Source organism: Protopterus annectens, chromosome 10.part0, assembly GCF_019279795.1.
Source record: "Protopterus annectens isolate FY-2018-M chromosome 10.part0, PAN1.0, whole genome shotgun sequence".
Classification (NCBI taxonomy): Eukaryota; Metazoa; Chordata; order Ceratodontiformes; family Protopteridae; genus Protopterus; species Protopterus annectens.
In genome coordinates this window covers 1,495,074,966-1,495,098,964 of record NC_056744.1, presented here as the reverse complement: position 1 = coordinate 1,495,098,964, position 23,999 = coordinate 1,495,074,966, and positions in this window count along the sequence as shown.

The following is a 23,999-nucleotide window of genomic DNA, read 5'->3' as shown; positions in this document are numbered from 1 at the left end:
ACTCTCCAAAATGGGTCCGCTGTCTTGCTGTCACATCAGAGGGACCTACAAGGATATGAGACAGTTTGTCAGTGGCAACAACTGTGGCATTGCTACAGTGGGTTTGCAATCTTACAGTAGTATAACGGTTGAGAGTCACAGGCCTACAGATTATGTTCCAAATTATCAGTATTGCACAACACCAGGCTCCACATCTTCTAACTACACAGTACACATCTCATATATGCATGATCTACCAATAGAGTAACAGTAGCCTACAGATATGCCATGTTACCTGCACGCTCCATGTCAACTCGCTGGGTGGCTCCGGCCTCCATGATGATATATGTTTGCTGTTGTTGTTGTTGGCCAGGAGCCACCAGGATGAGGAGCAGCTCCTCCAATCTGGTGAGGGGGGTGGATGGCTACCCCACCACCTGTGGCAAGCTGTTGTCTATGGACATCAGACACACACTGCCGGACATGTCTAAGTAAATTGCTGCAGTGATGGTATACCTGCTCATATGTCCGGTTATACATGCCTATGTCATTTACCCGATGGACAACATCTTTCCACAGTGCAGTCCACTCATGCTGGTCCTGGCTGGTTCTTGAGAACATCAGGGCGTAGGGCTGAACCAGGCTGGTGTCATCTGCTCATCCTCGGCTGGGCTATATGTCGGATTGCGATGGTGGGCCATGACCCTGAAAGACAATGAAACAATATGTGTGAGCAAATCATGTGGCACACTTAACATTCTAAAGTACAGATATCACTGAACTGCCATATATAGCAACCTATTGGCTGCCAGAGGATACACACTTTCAATACCACATATCAGTGCTCATACCACAACTGCCTGACAGTGCCTGGCATGCTCTATATATCAAACCATATTCTGCACAGCAACAAAGAGTAACCAGTATGTAAGACTATACAACAGTACAAGTTCCACTGCATGCGACAAAATGCACCACCTAGCCACAGGAGGTATATATCAAGCTAATGCATAAAGAAATATGTCATCCATTGCAATGATTGTAAAGTCCAGTTACAGTATTATCAGTATACCACACTAGTTGTTGGTGGCAAACCCCTGCCTAACATATGTGCACATCCATTAGTATAGGTGGCATACTGCTGTACTAGACTATACATGTTGCTAGATACGCACTTATATCCTGTAACACACATATGACCGAGGGCATGTTATAGGCATACCCACACACACATCAGACATACATACAAAACACAAAGGTATGGCGACCCAGATGAGCTTTACCTGTGTACCATACAGTACTGTGTATCAGTACTTACAAAACATTATGCCTGAGGTATGTAATCTGTGAGGACTACAGGGAACACACATAACAGTGTTTCTAAGCAATGTGGACATACACCATACTGTGCTGTTTAGGCCTACAGCTTCAGGTAGTACTACAGTTCATATGGTATTTGGATTCACCAGTAGTACCAATCAATAAGCATACATGTACTGCTTTAGCCTACAATGGCACACCCCAGTCCACACCAAGGGACCACGTCAGACCATATGCCATACTGCTTTTTCTGCCTAGCAATAGCATACACATCTTTTGCTGGGATCAGAGCTAGGACAGAAAATAGCATGACAGAAACAGTTTCCCACTAAGCTATCACACATTTACAGAACCTCGACACATTCACCAACACATTCACCATCACACTCAGTCAACTTCACATAGCAATTATTGCAACAAGTACATGTGGGTGTGTATCGGTTCATAGGTAGGTAATAGGCTATTGGCCCTAGGGCCTATAGAAGCCTAGCCATACGCTACCCTGGCCTTTGACACACATGTAATTTAATTTCATGTGCCACTGTCCAGCAGGGCCACAGAGGTGATTCCCGGTGTGTATTCCCTATCTCCCATCCAATCATGAGGATTATTCATGACGACTGCTAATGAGGAGCTTGGTTTGCTATTGATAGGTGGTTTGTTCCAGAGTATGGGATGTCTCTGAGATAGGAATCTATCCCTCCAGCATGTTCTGTGTATTGAGGTGGCAAGGTTTAGGTCCTTAGAGCATGTAGCTCCTAGGGATTGTGATCTGTTTACGTGGAGCATGTCCAACAGCTCTGGGTTTGACATAGCTTTGTATGTTAGGCAGATGTCACCTCTGGGTAGGCGGTATGCAACACAGTCTAGCTGTGGTTTTGTGAGATGGTCTGCATAGGGCATCTGTTTGAGGCCGGTATTACTCTTTGTGAGGTATGTCTGTGGCCTTTCCAGTTGCTGTAGATGTCTTGTGAGGTGCATACCACATGGGGTATTGTACTCTATAATGGGTTTTATGTGTGATGAGTAGAGAACACTGACCTATATTTACCTGGATGACACACCTTTTGTGATGAGGTGTGCCACGTAGACAGATTACATGACTAGTGTGGCACTGTGATTATCAAAGGGGAGACTACTGTCCACTAGTGTCCGATGGTCTCTTATCACACTTTCAGTGTTAAGTAGACTACCACCTATGTGGTAGTTCATGGGTATGGAGTTTTTGCCAGAAGGGATGTCAATGCAGTTTCAACATTGAGCTTGAGTCCAAGGCTTTGTCACTAGGCATCTGTCGCAGTAAATATGACCCTGTCTCTCTCTCTCTCTCTCTAAATATATATATATATATATATATATATATATATATATATATATATATATATATATATATACACACACACACACACACACACACACACACACACACACATACATATAAACATCAATTGGTGTACATATAGATATACATATAGGCACATATACAGTCCACCTTTCATGGTGGAAATATCAATTATGCGAAGGTTGTGAGGTATACAGTTATGTAATAATATTGCACAGTGTTGTGCGGAATGCATTGAAGGTGTTCCCAGCCCATGTAGCTTTAGCAGGCCTCACTGGCTGCAACACTGCAAACCTGACAAATTATACCCACAGCGCTTAACAACCACATGTCATATACCAGCACTGTATGCTGTCTTGTTTGCCACACACTACAACCTACATAGAAATATGCACATAACTTTCACCAACATATATATGTCTACCCTTCACAAACAGTTGCAGTATGTCCCTTGCTCCATGCACATGTACAGATGCTAATATATCTGACACAGACAGATCTCTCTGTATGTGTGTGCCATACACACACAAGGTCCACACTGTTGTAAGTCAGTGGACCTCACGGCTGACCTGTTGGGCCTTGCTGCAACATGAACAGGTGTCACTTGTGAGCACACAGTAATATTAGAGGGTGTATGTATAGCTGCAAATGCTAGATTAGCATACTAGCCTGGTACAGCTGTTGCCAATGCTACGCTACATGTTAATATGACTATCATGCATTTGTTACTCTGTCACATCCATGTTTATATAACTGTATGCGGTACTCCCCCAAACAGACATTGTACACACTACTGTACAGAACAAAGATAACATGGATCAGATGTTTGACATTTAATGCTGAACTACATATGTCACAGTCATATCCCACTGCACACAGCTACACACTGATTTCTCCATGGCAGTAGTTATGCAGGACATCTGTGCATAGATACGTACTGCTGCCACATATGGATGATTCAAAGTATGTAGAGTACTCTTCAAAAACATCTACTACATGCCAGTAAATACATATCTGTTACATACCTTTCCTTTGTATGTGTTTGTATTTATAATTTCCATGTGTTTTGTATTTTATTTTTAATATCTTATTTTTTTTAATATATATATATATATATATATATATATATATATATATATATATATATATATATATTTTTTTTTAATATCTTTTTTTTCTGTTGCTGTTGCTGTTGTAGATGTCGGTGTCTGTCTGTCTGTCTGTGTCTCTCTCTCTCTCCGTAGCTGCAATGAAATGATTGCATGTGTGGACAGCAAGTACAGCCTGCTTTATAGGTATCTGTACATGTGCATGCGATGGCCTCTGCATCAATTGGTGGCCACCATTTGGTAATTGCATGCAGCCTGCTTTCTGGTAATTGCAGTACTCACTGTCATAGCAACCCAATGCTATAAATTGCTAAGTCAGGTAGGCATAGCCCTTTCAGCTTTCCAAAGTGGGGCCAACGCTTGTTTGCTGTGGACACCATTGTGTAAGTCAGAAGGTTGGTATACTTCTTATATCTGAAGCTAGGGTTGTAGCCAGTGATTTGAATGTTGTACTCAGACCTGAATGTTGCCACTTCCAGTACACAGTTGTCAGTGTAGAATTGTACTCACCCCTACAAATGCTAACACAAGATACATGGGAGTATGTAGTTTCTTTTTACTTATACAATTAGCGGCCATACATATGTAGTTATTGAGATGTATTCATTTGGCACATGAACTGTTTGTGAACTGCCATACTGTGAATATTAATGTACTCACTTCTGCACAGTTTGTGCTTTTTTATTGTTGACATTAGCACAGGATGCTCATGAAAACTGGACAATTCCAGTACTGAGTATGCCTACCTACATCCTTGCTGGACCCTGAACACACAGGTATTTTGTACGTTTGGATGGGGATTGTCCTGCTTTGATACTGTGTGGGGGTTGTAAAGTGCTGCTGTCACATTATTTACTGCTAGAATGTCTGGTTCTGTTATCACAGTCATGTAAGGCAATAACACAACAGCTGCTGGTAAAGTTCCACAGAACAGGTTTTGTGTTATGGCATTCCTATCTTTCCTTTACATTCACTCATTCTAATGCATGGTATATATATTTCAGCAACAACTTGCTGTATATCTGCTGTGGCTTAGTGGTACTTCATGCAGTCTAGTGTGTCCAAGGTCCGGCGTTCGATTTTGCTGCTGAGCAGAACAAGGGCCCTCACATGCAGGGTGACTAAGGCACTTTTAAGCAGTTGTAAGTGGGTTTGCATGGGTTTGAGTGAATCTTAGCAATACTTAGCAAAGCGCACACTCATGCAAACCCGCTAACTACTGCTTAAATGCTTACTCCCACTAACCCTCGTGCTCATTTCTTTGAAAGAAAAGAAAATGGGGAGATAGGAAAGTGGTGAAAAAGGGGCACAAAGAGGGAAAGACAGTAGGGAAAATGGCTCGGGATGTGCAGGATGGGTGTAGGGAAGGTCCATAGCTGCCCATTTTTTTAACAGCAACAGCTGTGCATATGCTAGAAATTTGGAGGGAAATTTGAAACCTTCCACCCCTTAGAGAGGGGTAAGGACAACAAAGTATGTTGTACTGCCAATTAAATATCAGTTTATGTGTCCTGTGGGCATGTGTGCAAAATGGGCAGCTATGTATGGGGCATAATTTTTTTTTGGGAGCAGATTGCCCTTTTTTTTTTCAGGTGAGAGTGGAATGTGGGGTAGGGGAAGTAGGTATATTTGGTGAGGTAGGTTGGGGAGGTAAACAGACAAGACAAACAAGACTCCTACAGGGGCGGAATATGACACATGTGGTGGGTGAACACCACTGATGGGGAAGGATGTTTGGAAATCGCAAGCCCATGAGCCCACAGATGGCAACAGTGGAACTGAAATCCCCACCCATGGGCAGTCACCACTGCACCTTCACAGCCCAGATGGCAGCTGTGCTGGGGGCTGCGTAGGAGGGGCAGGCTCACCTGTGAGTCACACCACACGTGCCTCAAGTTGGTGTAGAGGATTAGCGACTGAATGCTCAATCTCCCAATGCACCACTGCCCAGACCATTCGGAGGGTGATAGGTGGCCCTCCTCCGGCCATGCTTGCAGGGGGGATGAGCCCCATCCCCTGCAGCCCTTCCACCTGAAGGTGGCACAGGGCCAATGAAGGAGGAGGTCCAGGCTGGGCACTGGACCTGCTGGTGCCAGGTGCCATCGCCAGCTGAGGTGGGACAGGTGGGTCCGCTGGGACCGGCCTTCCCATACTTTCTATGTTTAGGAGGATTTAATGACAATATTGGTTGGTAACAGCATTACAAATTAGTTGTAACAGCATGCAGTAATATTCCCATTAACCCAACACACCAGATTTCCAACAGTTGAACAGCAAGCATAACACATGCTTATATAGAACAACAGTGGACATTCCAACAGCATGCAGGGTTGATTGGTGGCAACAGGTCACCAAGATTGTGGTATTTGAACAGGGCACATGCATCAAAGTAAATGCAGATATTTATAAACCAATAGGACATATGTCCCAACAAATGTTTTGAGATTAGACATACCCACTGAGGTGTGGAATTGCATTGTTTATGCACATACAGTAGGGTGTAAAAAGATACCTCCATTAACAACTTATATGTACTCATAGTTTACACTACATTCCTATTGACTGCAGGTATATATCCCCTACATGCATTATTACACTAGGCAATGTCCGTTAAATTGTGAGATGGGTTTTGCTAGTTCCTTATATACCTGGCCTGTATCTGACATACAAACTGTCCAGGATGCAGATGTTACTGCTACATATTTATATATTTTATTTATATTTATATATCTACATATCTGGATGTGTTCAGGTGACATTATCAGTTATATTTTAACAGCCGCCTACATTTCTAGCAGCACACTGACATTTCTGGGGAACACAATAACAAGCTACTCACTCATGTGCCAGATTTACCTATACATGCCAGCTATGAACCAACATTTGAGGATTGTATATATGCTTAACAGCTACTGGCACTCACTTCATCTACTTTCTATGGGCCTACCCAAGTGTGGGTTGACAGCGCTTAATACAACAGCACTAGTTCTATAATGCAAGAGTACAACAACATTTCGAAGAAGGTGACATGGACACACTCCAGGAATTATACCTTTATTAATTACATTACACACTTTTCTAGAGGCTCTCTCATTTATTTGATATTACAGTGCATGCAGATGACTTATTCAAGATGTATTATACCTTTAGTAATGGGTTACAACACTCTTTTTCAGGCTCTCTCACTTATTTTATATAACAATACATGCAGAGAAATTATTCAGGACTTATTATACCTTTATTAATGGGTTACAACACTCTTTTTCAGGCTCTCTCACTTATTTTACATAACAGTACATGGAGAGAGGTTATTCAAGACTTATTATGCCTTTATTATTGGGCTACAACACTTTTTTTCAGGCTCTCTCACTTATTTTATATAACAATACATGCAGAATAATTACTAACCTGCCTGGTGGTGCAGCCTTAGCAGCCTATCTGCATAGGCTTGCTGATTCACAGCACGGACACCTGCAGCTGTGAAGTAAATGAAGTGATATTGAGACATATACCTATCCATAATATCGACTACAATAGCAATTCTTACATACATCATTCCATGGCTACCTACTCAGTAGTGGGGCATTTTGCATCCCACGGGCCTCCTGTATCCACTGGTTTAGTTGGTCCTGCTTGCATCTCTTCAGGTCTGCATAGTGGTGTCTGACCTGCTCACCAGTCCGAGGGACGCCTGTGGCACTGGTGAGATCATGTGCGAGATGGTTCCAGGCTTCCGCTTTGTATTCAGTGCCCTGGAACTGGTCCTGCAGGAGTCTGGCATCATGATTATGGACGAGGAGCCAAACCATCACTTTTGACTCCTCAATGCCCCACCGTTGTGCTTGAAAGAGAGAGCCCTCTCCAACACCAGCCATGCTGCCTGCAGATGGGAGCTACAACCAGTTATGGCAAGTATTCCCGCCTATGGAACTTAAATATGCCTCATTTCCCGCACTTATTTGTGATTGGCCAGTTTTGAAAAATCTCAGCTGAAAGCAAACCTGCTTAGCACTGGGTAAACTTTAATTAATATGTATGTGTGTGTTGATAGTGCATGAATGTCAAAAGCTGTCATGGCTTAGTGGTTCAGTACTGTGATTAGGGTGCACAGTATCCTGGGTTCGAGGCCTGTCATTGCTTTTTATTTTACTACTGGCCTGACCGGCTAGGAGGTGTGGCTGTGTTTAGCTGACGTTGCTCAACTTTGCTCAATGTTGCTCGACGTTGCCAGATGTTGCCCGATGTTGCACTAGTTAGCGTGGTGCACAGCTACACACAAACATTTTTTTGTTTGCGCTAGTTGGCGCGATGTGCAGCTACATGCAAAGCAATTGCGCTAGTTAAAGCAGTGCTAAGCTATGAGCAATTATACTTAAATGTGCTTAATACTGGTAAACTTTGCTTAGCAGTGGTTCACATTGCTTAAGATACGTTACTTATGCATTCATCAGTATGCATAACCAATTCACCTTCTCATATATATATATATATATATATATATATATATATATATATATATATATATATATATATATAATATTGTTCACTACTACATAGGCCATTTCAATGCTTTTTACTAAGATTTAAAAGATGAATGTCAGGAATTATGTTTCTGTACAGATTTTCTTCAGAAAACAGAAAGGGAAGTGGTGGGACTCGAACCGGGAATGCCTCCTCTTTGTGCAAAGGCTCTACCACTACACTATTTCTACTTGGCTTAATTTGCATATAAGTGGTTTATTATCCTCTTCGATGTCTAAACTGCTAACTGTAGCTAAGCAATGGGCAAACCCATGCAAACATGCGCAAATACGGGCAGCTATATCGGGAATAATAAAAAAAAAAAAGTTTTGCATTTTATAATTGTACAGGGGTTTAGACTGTGGGGGAGTGTAGTGTTGGGTATATACACATTTGAGCGGACTCGCTCATGTCAGTTGACAGTTGACATTTGCAGATTTAGGGGCTTGCAGGGGCATGGATATTTGGACTGCTCAGCAGTCCGACATGCCCCCTGCATTCATGCACACTCCGTGTTAGCCTTAGAGTTGAGTCAGTGTGCCCTCATGAATATGCATGACACGCTGACGTCATTCTCTTAGGCTGCAGTTTCCGTGTAAGACTTATTTAGTCTTACATGGAGGATTAATGAATCCGGGGTTAATTTTTTTAAAAAAATTAGCAAATCAGGCAACATAAACAATTAAACTTAATGAAGCAGCCTTTGTGCCTTCAAAACAAGTCTTAAAGGAACATTCCCATTTAAACCAGGAATGTTATCAGCTAGCAGAGTGGCAATCCATTTCATTTCCACTACTTCAGTTAAATTCAGTATATCCCCACCTCTTTTACTTTCTTCAGTAACCTTCAAAACCATGAATGGAAAATAATGTCTGAAACATGTCTATATAAAGTGTTAGACACATTGCCATTCCTAATATCACTTAAATGTTGCAGAATACAGTACCTACATAAAAGCTGGTACATAATTTACAGCAAGCCAAATACACCAAGTTCTTAGCCTACATTCTGTATAAGATCTCAAACTATAGGTAATACCAAATGTTGGATGTACAAGCAAATTAGAAGTAGAGATCAAACCACAAGCAGGCTTTACAAGCCCAGCATGGACATGTACCAATCCTGTCAGATCGCAGCCTAGACCTTTTTCTATGTCCACAGCAAAGCTGCCTTTTAATGGTCAATTATTTTTGAAAATAAAACTAGGTTTGTCACTCACAATATTCTTAATATTATCATCAGAGAGAAGAATTGGCCAATCCCTGTAAATAATATTGTCACAAATTATCCATAAATCACTACTGTATGTAAGATCTATTCTGTTTCTAGAAGCTTATCAGTCCATTGCATAGAAGACTAACAAAAAGTGTGGGTTCTACCAACAAAGTAAGGTCTACCTATAGTTGGTCTTACTCTATCAGCCTCAGAAAAACAATGCTTTATTTCATTAGGGTGAAAGCCCCTTGTGACACTGCCCACTATCTGGAATTATTAAATAATTCTATGTCATTTGTGAATATTGATATGATTTATAAAGAACTGTTTGGGGACATGCTCACTAGGAAACCAGGGTGTACACACCTGGTACAGCACCGTTTCAATACAGGACCCCGAAGGCCTATTAAGCAGGCCCCTTATAGGGTGCCTCAGAGAGTCAAAAAGACTTTGAGGGAGGAGAAACAGGAAATGTTGGAACTAGGGTTAATTCAGAAGTCCAGCAGTCCCTGGGCCCCCTTTCCAGTTGTATATCTCAGTCATAGACTCCACCCCAGGGAGGAATGCTATGCAGCTGTAGAAAAGGAATGCCCAGCCATCATGTGGGCACTGCAGAAACTTCAGCCTTATTTGTATGGAAGTAAATTTAATTTAGTTACAGACCACAATCCCATAACATGTCTACATTGAGCCAGCCAGTAAAATATCAAGTTGTGAAGGTGGAGCATAGGGTTGAAAGTATATGATATGACAAAGCAGCACTGCAGTGGGGTTAGCAATTCCAACACAGATGAGTTCTCAAGACAGGAATGGGATAAGATATTCCCAGATAGCCTCAACCCTCACAAGCAACGTTTCTCAAGGGACACTTGAAAAACTAGCTTGAGTTTTCAGGGGGGGGGGTTGTGACACTGCCTGCCCAGCTATCTGGAAATTTGGAAATAATTCTATGTCATTTGTGAATATTGATATGATTTATACTGTATGTTATGTACTGAGCTTTAAGAATGTAACCACAGCATACCCTGCTGGAACATAGAAGATTAACTTATAAAACTTCAAGAAAATAAGTTGAAATTAAGAACTTTATGATGTGCTATAAAATTAGCTTCAATGCAGCAAGGAGACATGATGGCTAAAGCTAGAAGTTTTTTCTATTGTCTTGGAGAGCAGCAGTTACTAGGTTTAAAATGTAAAATTCTTTTATTGCTTTATGACTTCCTAGCAGCTGCACACTTCTGAAAGATATGTATTTCTCACACAGAGATGTAAATTCTGTTAAGTTCTTTTTAGCCTGGGAACTGAAGGCAGGTGACAAAAAGTGATGTAATCCAGGCTAACCCAGCAGTAAAATGTGATATTGATTTAAGAACTCTCTCAGAAAGAGACAGACTGTGCATTTTGTGTTTTGTCTCTAATCTAGCAAGAACATCCACTTATCATCACCATCTGCATTTGCATTGCTAATAGTAAGTAACTAGGGTATATAATTTCTTTTATATTTAGTTAGGAATATAGCAAAGATTAGTTTAAATGTCCTTTTTTGGAGTACTTGTATATGTATTTGGTGACACTGTACATGCCACTCCTAAATAGCTTTGCAAGTCTTGGTCAGACTACCATTTGGATAACAATAACATTACACTGTAGGATTGGACACCCTTTATAAAGGCTTTATAGTAGCTGATAAAGACTGGTTGGTGGCAGTGATAACTACCTTATAGTCTGGTCAGAAGGGGGCATAGCTAGTAAACCTGTGCCAGCCTTTCCCGTGTGTGTGTGTGTGTGTGTGTGTGTGTGTGTGTGTGTGTGTGTGTGTGTGTGTGAGTATAAATCAAATCTCAAAGTGTGTGTGTCAGCTACTTGGGCAGGCACTCAAAGCACTCGTTCGACAGAGAGGGTGTTGGAGGTTTTGGCTTGACCACTCAGCTGAGATCTCAACCCTATAGCTGTGCCAGTAGGGAGTCTTATTGGGGATCTGGAGAGAGAGAGAGAGAGGGAGAAACTAGCCCCAAACTGACTGTGATCTCTGTGTGCTCTTAAGGGAAATTGCACTTTACTGTGTGTATACTTGTCATCCTCTCATTCTGTACATCCCTCACTGTGACTAGTGGTGAGAATTGAGGCTCCTTGATTACTGGACCAGTGCAGGGCTGTCACATCCCATCAATAAAATCTTTAATTAACTCCTCAGTGGCTGTCAAAAAATCATCATACATTGTATGTAGCCTGGACATTCTAAGCAATTGGCCCTTAAGAGCATTTTTTGTATACATGAGTAGGATGCATACTTGTACAATGCAGTAAATTATTTTTCCAACATTCCTTCCTATACAGTGAAGTATCCATTGTGCCATCCTCATTAATATGGAGGTAGACATTAAGGAAGTCAATGCTTTGTCTTGAATAATTTAAAGTAAACCTAAAATATGAGCTACAACTTTCTAAATAAGCAATAAAACCTGTCAGCAACTCAACAGTTCCATCCCACAACATAAAAATGTCATCAACAAAGCACTTATAATATTTTACACGAGCAGTAAATTCATCACTAATGAGGATGGCACAATGTATACTTCCCTGTATAGGAAGGAATGTTGGAAAAATAATTTACTGCATTGTTCAAGTATGCATCTACCTCATGTATACCAAAATGTTCTTAAGGGCCAGTTCCTTAGAATGACCAGGCTACATACAATGAATAATGATTTTTTGGCAGCCACTGAGCAGTGAAATAAAGATTTTGTTGATAGGGTCTATCACCCTAATGAAATAAAGCATTCTTTTTCTGAAACTGATAGATGAAGACCAACTATAAATAGACCTTACTTTGCAAGGAGAACCCAAACTTTTGGTGAGTCTTTTATGCATCATGTTAATAAGAACTCTGCTAATTCTAGAAATAGAGTAGGCCTTACCTACAATAGTGATGTAGGGATCATTTGTCACTTTATTAGTAGGAACTGGCCAACTCTCCAACTATAATAGTAAGGATATTGTGGGTGACAAACCTAGGTTTATTTTCAAAAATAATCTATCACTTAAAAGGCAGCTTTCCTATGGACCTAGAAAAAGGTCTAGGCTGAGATCTGACAGGACTGGAACATTTCCATGTCGGGCTTGTAAAGCCTGCGGTTTGATCTGTACTTCTAATTTGTTTGTACGTTTCATATCTTATGCAATCTGTAGGACTAAGCACTTGGAGTACTTGGCTTGCAGTAACTTATGAACCAGTTGTTATGCAGATAACACAAATAGATTTTAAAAGAGCATATTCTGCAACATTTAAATGTTATTAGGAAGGCCAATTTGTCTAACACTTTATATAGACATGTTTCTGGTTATGTTGGGCATTCTTTTACATTTATGGTTTTGCAGATTATTGAAGAAAGTAAAATAAGTGTGGACATGCTGAATTTAAATGAAGTAGCTGAAATTAAATGAATTGCCACTCTGCAGGCTGATGAAATTCCTGGTTTAAATGGGAATGTTCTTTTAGACTACTTTGAAGGCACGGAGGCTGCCTCATTAAGTTTAATTGTTTCTGTTGCCTCATTGTTAATGATTTTTTTAAATGGTATGTTTCTTTGTTGTAAGTAGATCTGATGGAGCACTTATGTGTGAAAGCACTAATCTTCTCTGTTTGTTGTTTTAACTGTTATTACATATATGTTTTTGTCATGTTGGTCAGTCTGGTTTTACTTAGTGGTTATTTTATGTCAAGGACTGACCTTTGGTTGCTTGATGTACTTGGTTGTTTATCTTAATTTATTTTGAAAATTATCCTATGAGGGATAGGAAACCGCGGTGGTGATGCTGCGGTAGCGTTGTCGCCTCACAGTAAGACGCTGTCCGGTTTGATTCTCAGCTAGAGCATCTTCTGCGTGGAGACATGCGTGAATGGGCGTACCTTCATTGAAGGTTGTGAGTCAGCGCTGGTAAATCGGCACATAAAAATCAACTACCAATCATTAGCGGACCAGAGTTCTGCTGTGGCGACCCCTAACCAGGAAAAGCCGAAAGACACAACATCCTATGAGGGATAGGAAGTCAGAGAAAGCTGCACAGAGTAAGCATAATATGTTGCATAGTGAATTAATAAGTAGCCAAAATGGTGAGCTCTGTAACATCTACAAATGATCAAGTTCACTGTTAGATGGTCTTAGGCAAAAGGGCGTTACAGTAGTCCATTTCGAGGATACCAGGGCATGAACAACAATGAAGAGATGTGCTAAATGCATTAGGTGGTTAATTCTGGAAATGTTTCTCAAATAAAAACAAGATGGATTCACTATAGCTGTAGTCTTATCAAATAACGCATAGCCAAGACTCCATTTAGCAAATTGTATAGATGCAGTCTATAGACCAAAACTAATACAGCACTATAGTATTCACAAACCATCAAAGTAAGAATTGTAGTCCTTTGCAGTTATTTACTCCTCTCCTCATAATCTATCTTTTGATATTATCATTTTTTAAATGCACCTTCTACATTTGACCATAGTAAAGTGCAAATGCAGTTAAAATATGAATTACACTTCTCATGGCATGTTGTAAGATTCATCTATAGTAACTAAATGTTATTTTTTCCTAATTCAGCATAATGTTATTAATGTTATCATAAAGCAGACTACATATTATAAAATATGCTGCAACATGAATTATAAACGTAAGCATAATCTAATATTCAAGACAATTATAATCTACAATATTGGAACTGAAAATTATTATTACTAGTCAGTATCCCCATAAATATATTAAAACAAGGGATAGCAGATGTTTTATAATTGAAATTCACATTTAAAATATTCATCTCATCTAACAATATTGCAAATTGCTTTTGTAAATAAGACAAACCATTTTATATTAAGTCTTGGGTAGTTAATGCCTTTGATTACAAAGGGATGGGGCAATCAAAGAGGAAGATAAGGCAGATTAAATTAAATGTGGAAAAATCTTTCAGTCTGAAGTTTGGCAAATATGGACAGGAAAGGGAAAATTAAGGCTGAGGTGGAATATGGCTGATGGCATTTATTTTTCTAGGAAGATTGGGGAGTTGGGAAGTGGATAGCTAAGTTGTAAGTTTTCCCTGCAGTATAGGATTGGTCCTTCAGATGGTTACATTGGTTTTTCAGAACCACTTGCCAGTTGAAGAGAAACTGGAATGTAGGGATTGCTGTTGTTAGAGGTGTTTGGGGAAATAATGGATAAATGTTTTGAGATTTTTTTTAAGTTCAACCACATTTTAGCTAAGTGCATTTGGGAATGGGTAGATGTATATGATAAAGAAGTATGACAGAGTGGCTATATATTTTGTTTGCGATGGTTTAAACGGAAAGGATAGAATGAGGGGAATGTTCAGGTGTTGTTAACGGGAATAACAAGAGGAGTCTTAGAGTTAAAGGATGCAACAGAGACATAAGGCTGGATTCCTTAAAGTTCATGGAAGCTATTTGCAGACAGTGCTGCACTTTGAAGGAAGACTTCAGTGCACCTGGTGTGGATCCAAATTCCAGAAGAAATGATGAAGGCAGACTGACTAATTAATTATTCAGTGTAGGATAATTAGGGATTCTGCACACACCAGTGTGATTCCAAAAAACATTGTGTGCATACAACATAACTCAAGTGTGATAAAAAGCCATGCTGATACTGTTTCTGAAATTATTGGTGCATACATTACAGACCCCAAGGAATTCATACAAATACTACAGATTATGGTGAAATCAGTAGCAAAACTGAGAAAATAAACATATAATAATGCAACCAACTAATAATATACTTCAACAGGTTGCAGTGATACAATCCATAAATGAGACTGTGGCTGTGCACCCTAGAAGGAAGCCAGCTAGAGTGAGAGCAAGGCTGCAACTAAACCAGTTGTCAGAGCAGCAAATAATCAGCAAATCATCAGATGCCATCTAGATAGACAAATGGTGCAGGCTATCTGTAACATGTGTGGCCCACATATGTCTGTGCAGACCCTGTGAGAAAACCCCATCCCTTCCAAACCAAAGTGTGTCTCAATCTGGGTGTGCTTGCATCTGGGATATTCCAAAGACAGATGGGGGATACTGTGGGAGTATCCCAGACAGCTGTAAGTTGTATCTTGGCAGAATCCCTGGAAGCAAGCTGGATGACTACATACATTTCCCATTCACAGCCATGGAGCATAGAAATGTAGTGCACCACTTCTACAACATTGCAAACTTCCCCCATATACTCAGTGCAATAGATTGCACACACACATACCTATCAAGTCACCAGTACATCCTGAAGCAGACTGATACATAAACAGAAAGGGCTGGCCATCCGTCAACTGCCAATTAGTGTGTGCAGCAGATGGCAGCATAACAAACATCATGGTAACACATCATGGAAGGGACCATGATGCTGCTATTTGGAGAAAAAGTGGAATAAGGGCTGCATTTCAGCAAGGTAAAGTCCCTGAAGGATTGCTTCCCCATAAATACAGGAACATAGCTAGGATGCAAGTTAAGGATACCACTCGCAACAATATCCAGGCTGAAGAAATGTGTTTTTACTCTCCACAACAGGTGACTGGTTATCCTCTTGAGCAGTGGCTAATGACCCTGTACCATAAACCATCCAACCCTGCACAGGAGGATTGCAATACAGCACTCACTACCTCCAGAAACACCAAGAAGCATGTGTGTGGTGTACTGAAAGATAGGATCAGATGTCTGAACAAATCCAGGATGCACTACAATACAAACCTGAGATGGCAGCACAGATGATAACAGCATGTGCCATGCTGCACAGTGTGCTAACCTGATCACTTGGCAGTCTTCCAGCTGCAGGTGTGGGTGAACTACCCCAAGAACCACAAATGTCTGAAGATGACATCCCACGGTTACTGGAGGAGGAGTAGGAGTACATAGGTGACAAAAGTCACAGGTATAGGCAAAGTAGGGTGTGACTACAAGTGCAGGCCCAGGCTACACAGCTACTGATGTTCAGGTGTTACCCCACCACAGCAGTATACATTGCATCTAATGGCAAGTACTCACTAGATTAGCATCACACATAACATAAGCATAACATATTCCAACATAAGCATATGCAAATGTGCCACAAAAAACATCAACTCACAGCATAACACAGACAGGTATACATATACACTCAGTTTGTTTTATCACTGTATGGTAAACAATAAGGGGCACATACCAGTGATACACTTACATATCTGCACAATATCCTAACAGAAAAAAAAATAATTATGCACAGTATCATGCAGCCAGTTTTGTTTCAGAAACACATATCACAGTATAATGATAGTGAAATAATATTCAGCTATGTGTACTACACTGTTGGACACACTCTTAACACAGTCTTAATCAACCTTGCTGATGTCTCACACCATGCTCTGCCCTGCCATGACCATGTGCAGACAGATTCTACCTTGTTTTCTCTACAGAGGTGATAGATGGTGGGTACGACACCATGTTGAGATGAAGCAGCATGACTGCTACTTGAAGGCTTTTTGACTGAAGGTAGATCTATGCAGGATGGACCACGGACAGAGATTTTTGATGGCCAATGGGTGTTCTGCAAGAGGTGGCCACCTTCTCACAGGTTGCAATATGCTGTGTATAGTCATGGAATGTAAATTCATGCTTGTAGTCCAACACTGCTGTAGTACTGTAGAGACCAGGTTTTCCACTGCCCATGCCACAGCTAGCAGACTCTTATTCTGAGTAGCCAATGCAGCCATAATCTCACAGTGCCTGTGCTCTTGTACATGATGCATGATATGTAGCTGGTGAACAACATGATCTGTGGCACAGACATGTACACAGATATCTGAAAGATGCTATAGATGTGACCATTCACTTGCCTACAGAAGGAGGTGGACACCCTCTGTGGACACCAGATACTTAAACAGCTTCTACCCAACAGTGCTGAGACTTATAATCTCTGATACCAGCTACCAATTATTTAGTCAGTAATTATTCAAAATACGTAGCTCAGCTGAAAAGTGTGCAATATCTTTTTTTAATCTTTGATGTTGCAAAATATTTTCTTATTCATGTGCAATTGCCTGCAGTTTGGCTGATATAGGTGAACAAAGGAGGACCATCTTAACCCATGCAATCCTACTCTGTCATGCTGCTATGTACAGTACTCTTCTTATGACTTTCTGAGGGGGGGGGCTTGTGTGGTTTTGCTGTTATTATTGGTTTAGTTATCCTTCTATGTGTCTTGTGTTTAAAATCTTTTTAAAATTGAAATGTTATACATTGTTCTTGTTATCCTTGCTTCCTGTGTATTCTAGGGTGAGCTGATTCTCGGAATTTCATTTAGACTGCACTTGTGTAGTCCTAAATGACAACAAAATTTACGTTGACTTTGATTTTGGCCCTCTGACTCTTGCCCATGTATAGCATCTGCTCACCTACTCCTATGATGACGCTCTGTGTCTGGATGCTGTGTGGATCCAGCAGGAGCTGGCCTCGCAACTGTGGTTTGTTGATCAACAGCCTCAACCTGTTCAATATCCACTGTGTTTTCCTCCTCTGAATTCATCAACAAGGGGACCTCCACATCTGAGGATATATGTGGTGCAACATCAGTGTCAGCCTCACAGATAGATTCTCCACACAACTCAAAGTTCTCTGTGCCACAGACCATATTATCAAGCTGAGACAGATCATGAACAATATAATGATCACTGGCTGGGCTGTTGGATGATGAGTACAGTTGATGTGCTACAAGATACAAAGACACAGATCAGGACAATGTGCCTACAGCACATGATGAATATAAAAGACAATTGGCATATATATATATATATATATATATATATATATATATATATATATATATATATATATATATATATACTTTACTGCAATGTTCCAAATACTACTGACTTCACTTATGACCTACTGTATGCATGTTTCATGGAATGTACATACCAGAACTATATAATTTATTAACATGGCCACCATATATGTCATATGTGATGCATAAAAACATAACTACAAACCTGGCAAATACTCATGGGATGTGGTTGTTGTTCCACTATGCAGAAATTCAAATAGTGTAGGGAAAAAAAAAGATATTATAGATCAGATCATGCAAAACATTAACCAGGTGAACATAATTAAAACATACTGAACGTTTGACATACACATACCACTTGTATGTGCACTTGCGGACTCCTGCTGTTATAGGTTGTGGTTTGCACTGCGGAATCTACACTGGGAAAGTAAAGAGAAAGACAGCACAGTCATGTAGTTATCATAACTAATACTGACAAAGTCACATATACAACAGAGTAATATGGAGTGCAAATACTCACATGATGGATGTTGCAACTGTACACCAGAAAGGGCTGCTTTGACAAATATTGACAAAGATGTCAGTCATCATGTATGCAAAACAATCTTGAAAGCTCGGACAATGTCACTGTAACATAACTGGTCTTTCTGCATTTGATAATGCATGGCTTGCCCCATCCACTGGATGTACCTGTAGTGTTTAATGTCATGGAAACAACAATATAACAGTAAAGAGAACTGCCATTAAATTAGGTGTGGGCACTAACAAGGTAGTGTGCACAGCAACATTACAGAGACACTCACCTGCTGCTCCTTGCTGTAGGCTCGAAGTAGATGGACCTGCGGATATTACTTTAATAAACATTACAGCTGTAGTCCGCATTGCTCTGTCTGTAACTCAGATCTACCAATACATGTATAATATACTTGCATTCACTAGTCTCAGTCTGTAACATCAACCTCACATACTATATATATGGTTACTGTTGTAATCTATAGGTTTCTGTAGTTAGACTGCACAGTGTAAGGAATTAACAGTAAGAATTGATGATGGTAAATAATTTCTCCTCCATACACTATCATTTGCAGTGGAAGGTTATCTATACAACTGCAGATGCGACTGAACCAAAATATTTAGAACAATACCCGTATACATACATTTCCAGAAAACATGACTCCAGGAACTTTTAAAAACTTCTGTTAAAATTAACATTCTGATTAATGATAACTTTAAACATGTATCTTTTGAAATTATTAACGTTACCAGATGTACTAATTACCACTACAGAAATTCTGCCAAATGCCAATGCACCTCTTACTTAGACTCACAGAATCAAAGTGCACCTTATGTGCACACAGCTTTAAGTACCATTTGCACCATTATTAATTAATGAGGTTAATTAAAATTCAAGTTCTTTGAATCATTCGCACACATCTACATAAATTGCCATTATGCATCAAAACAACCAGCTCTAAATATCAATAAATAGTATCATGTGTGGCAGGTGCCTGTTGTCTTACAGTAATCTTAGAACAATATATGAGCACCACTTTAAATATTGATTTTGATAAATTTATCGATCAGACCATTGTTAACTGTGAACTGAGTGGTACCTCATTACTGTTCTGTGTTTTTCTGTTTTTCAGATATCTACTCATTGAAAATTGTGATGGAGACTTCGAGGACATTGCAATGTGTCCATGCACCCAACAGGACAGAGGAAGAGATGACACAAATGTTGGCAGTATATGCCAGATTGGAGGAAAGAATGAGAGGCAGGCCCAGGAACGTTGCTATGATCGACATGTGGAAATGGATCGTGAGGGACCATTGACAGAGGAAAGGGATTTACCACACTGTAGTGTAGATTCATCACCGCTGTGATGACCTGCATCAGAGGGACACAGTTGAGCTTTGAAGGAGGGTCAACAAGGTGTGGAGATAGCTCATAGATCCATATAGTAAGTACCAATATTCTATGTATTCCTTAGTATTCCTATGGATTTTACAGATATTTATTTAATATATATATATATATATATATATATATATATATATATATATATATATATATATATATATATATATATCATATACATCTTGTTATAAGCAGATTTTAGTGGTTGCAAGAATTAGCCCATGGGGACAATTCAGTGGACTTTACACATACTGCCCTTTTGACTGTGGGTTCAATACCCCTGTGATTTTATGTAATAATTGAATAATAACTGTAACTATGTTCTTTGAAGATATACATATATTTTACAACATCTAACTACATAATTTCACATATAGTCTTTGTGCAATGATGCCTATAGCACCTAAGCCACAAATGATTGCACATTTCATAGCTGCCCATTATAGTCCCACTGTATGACCTATTGGACCATTATAAGGTGCAAGACAAACATGCATATGACTTATTTTACATCATTTTTCCTATACAGATACACAGCCGTGTTAATTTAATGCAAAAATTAATGCCTGTATGATTGGCTAAAGATATTTTATTATGTATCTGTTAATAACAGTTATGTTTCCCTATGTGAGGTGTTAAAATTGCATGCATTTCCCATATTATACCATTCATCACAGGATTACTAAGAAACACCTGCAGTACCTGTTGTTTACAGCAACAGCCAATCTGAGTGTTAGCTCAGCCTGTAAAGCAACTGGTCAGCATGTATACAGCTTGGTATGTTGTAGGTTCCATATCATATTTTTAAAAATCATATTGCAATAGTTCGTGTTACCATTTATGTTGTGAATGGCAATGACTCACTGATGCAGTCTTTCTAGGAATAATGCCATAATCCGTAACAGCCTGATAACATCAGTTGTTGAACAACAGCTTTTGAAGAGCAGTACCTGTTTGCTTATGAGTAGCATGTGCTCAGTGTTAGCTCAGCTTGTAAGGATGCAAGTTATCATGCCTGCATTTCATGTGCTGTCTGTTCAAGCCTTGAAAGAAGACACACGTATCTTAAACTGTTATACTGATTTCATATACCCATAGCATTCTTTTGCCAATATTTTGAGCACTGTTGTGAATAACAGTGCTATTTGTCAAATTATATAATCCGTAACATTCTGTTAATATCACATATTTCATACTGTATTCTTTTTAAAGTGCTATGAAGGACTGTTTTGTCATGAAATACTGAAGTCAATAGTAATAGAACAGAATCAGTTTCTAATTTTGAGGAACTGCAATGGGCACACTTTGCTACAGTTGCAATGAAGGGCAGGGAAGATGCATGTATTTAAGTAGGGATATGCAATTTCACAAGGAATAATGGTCCTCACACATACCTTTCTGGGCCCATAATGTATAGCAACAGGCATTGTTCTGTTCACAGAAGCTGTATGTTACATGGCATTGTCAGACCATCAGAGAAATGGATTATTTAAATTACTGTTAATTTTTTCAGAACACAATGCTGACATGAAAGTAATTTGAAAACAGTTTAGTTACATGAGCAGCACACACTTATAGTTTATAATCCTAAACCAAGATTATTCTTAGTAGACTATCCCCCATCAGGATGATGCCATAACATTAACTCTTTTCACTGCCTGGAAAACATGCTTGTTTTCAGTTAAGATGTGTTAGTTAGGCAGGTAGGTCTCAAAGTTAGAATTTGAATGTGATGTAGGTTGTGTCTGCAGCTTTGAATCTCTTCTTCTATAATCTGTGCTTAAAGATATTAATACCAAAATGTTACATTGTCAACTGAGTAATGTGCTTATCTAAAGCGCTTCAGAATAACAGTCTACAAAATGTGTTGTGGCGTGTTTATCCTTCTTATTTGTGGACTATCTTTTAATCTTTTTTAAAATTTCAGATGATGAGAACTACATACAGATCAGAGCACTATGCTTCAACCAGATGTACAGGCTTGAGGAGCAGTGGAGGAAGACAGGTTTGTTGAATATTTTACTGTATTTTTCAAAAATGCATGCTAATAGAGCAGAATGTAGGAATACCCATCATGCATCAATAAGGTAAGTGAAATCAGCAAACGGTAGCTGTCATTGCAACCCTGTATAAAACTTATAGTGTTGATGTGTTTTGTATTTTTGATCCATTTTGTCAACAAACATTTTTTTAAAAATACACCCACAACCTAAACAGATTTTTTGTATATATCTAATCCACGGGGTATAAGGTAAATATTTTACATACAAGTGTAAGTGCTGTGACTGTTATTAAAGATGCATGGCTTTGTATACTTGTATGTTTGCCTGTGTTTTTTGGTGTTTGACTTGTTGTGCATATTCTTTCTGCTCTGCTATACAGATTGAATGGCAGTCTGTGGTGATAGCGTTAGTAGTGCTGTTTGCGAACTGTGTGGCATGGCCTTCTGTTCAACATTGAAATTACACCTGCTTTACAGTTCATAATAAGCCCAACCTGCAAGTCAACATTGGTATTGTTTATGTCTTTAACCCCTTGGTTGTTTTATTTAAAAACACTGCTATAGCCTAAGTTGACTCTCATTTGTGCAGGAACCCATTTGAGAGCAGCAGCTCATAATAAGCATAGCCTGCATGTTAACATTCATTTTGTTTCTTTCCCAACCCCTTGTTTATTTTTTTTTTAAAGTGCTGCTATAGCCTAGGCTGACTGTCACTTGAGTGGGTATCCATTTGATAGCAGCAGTTCATAATCAGCAAGCATGTTCTGAAATATTTGTTTGTACACATGATATACTATCATTAACAGATATATTGCACTCTGATATGTCTACAGTTGTTTTGAATTCATATATTATATTAAGTGTTGTACTCATTATATTAATGTGTGTTCAACCAAATACCATGCTGCTTATCTCAGAAGGTTCTCATATACTGTGCTTATTGTCCATAATAGTGTCCGATATCTTTATCCTCATTTATACAATGGCATGTTGTGTCTGCTGATATACATCATTGAATGCAAATAATAAAATATGTTTGCTGACCATTCATACATTTTACAAAGCTAATGATGTGTGCGTGTGTGTGTGTGTGTGTGTGTGTGTGTGTGTGTGTGTGTGTGTGTGTGTGTGTGTGTGTGTGTGTGTGTGTGTGTGTGTCTAAGCATATAGAATTGCTCATGAAAGAAAACTGCTGTCCTTTTAGGGAGTACACATATTGAGCCATAGGTGACTCTATTCATAGTGGATGTGTCTCAGTGTCTGTGTAAATTGTCATCATAATAATATTGTGTTGTGGTCTGATTTTTATGGGAGCATTCTGCATGGTAGACCTTTTGGTTCTTTTCTATTGTGTTTTGCAATTAATCTTTACAGAGCGTGGCTTGAGTAAGTTCAAAAATTCGAAGATGATGACATTCACATGCAAGACTGTTGCCTGAATCATCTGAAGAAGATGGTGACTACGATGATGACAATAATGAGGAGCCTGGACCTGCCCATGCTGGAGACATCCTGCCTGCACCCTAGAGATGTTGCCATGGCCATGAAAGAGACAATTTTCAGGAGGAGATCAAGGAGGTCGTTACTGATGTGTTCCAAACACAGATGAAGGACATGATGGGAACCTTCTTCAATGAAATGGCACAAGATATTTTTGGGAATCATTCAGGATAATAGTTCCTTAGAGCATTCTGGAGTCTTATCCATATCAGCCTGGTCCCCCTAGTCGGTAAGTGTTATCTGTGTGCTCCACTTGTGTTCTACCAACATGGTGATTGATATTTAATT